A 3432-nucleotide genomic window follows, 5' to 3' on the forward strand; every position below is an offset into this window, starting at 1 on the left:
CTTTTCTGAAGGATTAAAAAAACTTGAAAAGCGATTGACCAAGTGTATAGAGCTCCAAGGAGATTATGTTGAAAAATAAAAAAAAATTTACCCAAAAAAATCGTTTTTATACTTCATTCTAAGGACTTATTGAACTACCCTCGTAACTAAGTTAGGCGCCATCGCAGCGTACACAACGGGGGGCCGAGCGACACTGAGAACTAACGTGACCGAATCTCCAGAACTTGTGGCACTGGATAACAGGCGGATTATAGCGATGCACCTCGGTGGAAGCGCTATATATGGCTATTTTGTCTGGGCGGGAAGTGCCTTTGAAAGTTAGAAGAACTGAGCGGGAGGGAACTATTTCGGCTGTTTTAGTTTCTTTATTGATAATTTTTCTATTGAGGCGTCGGACTTCCAGAACAGAAGAAGAACCCCTCAATGCACCAAGGGTTTCAGCATTAGCCTTGATTTCATCAATAATGAAATCAAGTGGGATGTCACGGATAAAACCCTGATATGTGACAAAATTTGCAGGAATGAAAGCTACTAAACCTTTTGAATTTAACATGGGGTCGTCCAGAATTTTGTTAGCCGCACTTCCAGAATTTAGGGATACTGAAATTTTAGCGAAATCGTTCGCTTGAACATCTTTGATCGCGTTTTTGAAAGTGGAGTTGAGAAAACGAGCAAGGGTCATATCGTTAAGTGGCTTCTGAGCATCTTTCGAAGATGGTCGCGTTGGATTAAGACTTTACATTCGCCCCTGTGGCCCTCACTGTATCGGTAAGCAGTCGAGGGGCTCTTCCTGTTGCTGCTGGGAGGAGTGGCATTTTTATTAACTTTGACGTTAATCGGGTTGGCGTCACGAGTAGTGTCATTTCGAGTCACGGAAACATGCGAAAGAGGTTGAGCAGAAGGCTCTGACAACTCTGGCTCACCTGAATGCATGTCCGAAGAATCATCACCACTCGGCAGTTGCGCAGTGTTAGCCATATCGAGCTGCGATAAGGGGCTTTGAGAGCCTTTTTGGCGTTTGGAGCTATCGTCATTCCCCATGTCTTCGCGTCTTCTGGACTTTCTGTGGCCAGGGTTGGAGAACGAAAGCAAGGCATCCAAGGCGCTCTTGGCGTCGAGTTCAAAATGGTCAAAACTGGGATTTTGAATTTCAGGATTTGGGCAAGCCCCTCCCCCTGGATCGGAAACCTCGTCCTTTTTGGAGTCCATGACTCCCCGGCTTAGCGAAAATGAATTTTGGCGAAAAAAAAACAAAAAGAAAATAGAGGGAAAATGTAAGAAAAGGCGCGCACGCGCTACACAATGGCCGACGCACTGCGTCGGCCGCCGAAAGAGGCTACCTTACCAAAACACCTGAATGTATCGACATCCACGTACTCCTCGAAGGCACAATGAAGTATGTCAGCTGAGGTACAACTCTCGCTAACATACGCAGCAAGTTGCAACAGCAACACAAATCACTTAGTCGGAAACTTAAGACAACTCATCAACGTGCAAAAACAATCTTCCCATCCGAAAAACCACTACGAGCGTACTCCAATAGCAGTGGAGTCAGAACGCGGATATCTTTGGCATGCGTAGTAGTGATTCTGTGTATTTTTAAATTGACACATGGCGTGACATAACCTAAAAATACAAAGGATTAACTACTGCGCATGCCAAAGATATCCGAGTTCTGACACCTCTGCGTAACATGCCCAAAGTGTGGAGAGCATCAGGCGGGTAGTTAAAATAACTACTAGGGAAAATTATGTCAACCACTGAAACGATATACTAAAACTAATGTTTTTGTATTTAAGTAAGCGAAATAAACCAATATTTTTTACTGTTTCGAACATTTTTCTATCTTCTTTGACAAAAATTGAATCTGAGCGATACAAATTCGCATTCCTCAATTTCATAAAATTATCCGTTGAAGTATTAACTTTTAAAGTTTAAAAATTTCCTGCATATGCATGTTTAACGAACAAATAAATATTTCAGTACTTGAATTTGAATTTTTTAGAAACTCTCAAGGTAACTTTTCACGGAGAACTGTTTTGAATTAATTGGACACATCGAGTTCGTATCTAGGTTATCAACCAATAAAAGTTGCCATAAACCAACAAAGTAGCTAGAAATGAATCCTATGAAAAAGATTAATTCCGCGATTAATTCAAAACAGGCCTCCGTGAAAAGGTACCCGTGTGAAAGGATGTGTTTAACAAAATAAAAATCGCCAATGTGCACCATAACTATAGAATATATAAACTAAATGTATAATTTATTATAAAATTAAAAGTTTTGTCTCCAAAAACCTTTTTTCTGTGAAAAATTAAGGAGTTACTCCTTTTTACCGTATTTACCAGTAATTATCAGTAATCCAGATTTTTCTCTGTTTTTCCGTGAAGTTGAAAATCTAGAGTGAAATAAATGCTTGGCATCGTCACATGGTAGAGTGAAAGGAAAATATATTTTCCGTTTTCATACGACAGGCGTGTTAATACACCATAATTACTGGCATGGTAAGGTATTACCGCAGTCAGGCCGAGCCGTAACTGTTGGGCGGGTGATTCAAATTACTATTAGGGAAATCTGTAAGCTACTGAATAGAAAATACTAAAATTCATGCTGTAGAAAATACAGAAAACAAAATTGGTTAAATATGCAAATTTTGATTTTTTACATTCTCATCTTAATAAGAAGGTATTCTTACCATGCTAATGCTACCATTTTTTTTTTAGTTTAAAAATTCTGTGTGGCTTTTCGTAGTGCTCGAACACTAAAAATTTAACCTTACCACGTTTTTTGAATAACAACAATATCAGAGATATTGGAAGTGGTGGTCTGCTATTTCGCCACCGGTGACAATATCATTTTCCAATTTAAAAAAATAAATAAATAAAAATAAACATTTTGCGCCAAGCAGCGCACCATTTAAAAAAACGAAGAAACGAAAAAAATTAATCAACAGATAAAATGTATGTAATTTTTTATTTAGATCTATAGAATAAACTATAGGGACCAAAGGGTACTTTTTGTCACGCACATAGTCTACTTTTTTGACGCTCAAATGATAAAAAATTCAGGATAAATTAATAATACTTCAAAACAGTTTAAGTTAAATTCAGAAGAATTTTAATATATTGGAGATTTTTTCAAGTCAATAAAATTGTATATTTCCGTAAAATTGGAACGAATTTAGAGGAATTTCAGGTGAATGAGAAGTCGATGAAATTCATAAAAATTTAAAGTAAATTAAAAAAATCAAATAGATTAAAAACAATTTAAAAATATTAAAAAGCTTCATAGAATTCAGGAAAATTTAAGAGCTTAGAAAAATTCAAGGGAATTCAAAATAATTTGACAAACTGCCTGAGACTTTAAAGTAAGTTTAAAAGCTTTAGGATCAATTAAATAAAAACGGTTAAAAATAAAAAAAAATTAAATTAA

The sequence above is a fragment of the Belonocnema kinseyi genome, chromosome 6, assembly GCF_010883055.1.
Source record: "Belonocnema kinseyi isolate 2016_QV_RU_SX_M_011 chromosome 6, B_treatae_v1, whole genome shotgun sequence".
Classification (NCBI taxonomy): Eukaryota; Metazoa; Arthropoda; class Insecta; order Hymenoptera; family Cynipidae; genus Belonocnema; species Belonocnema kinseyi.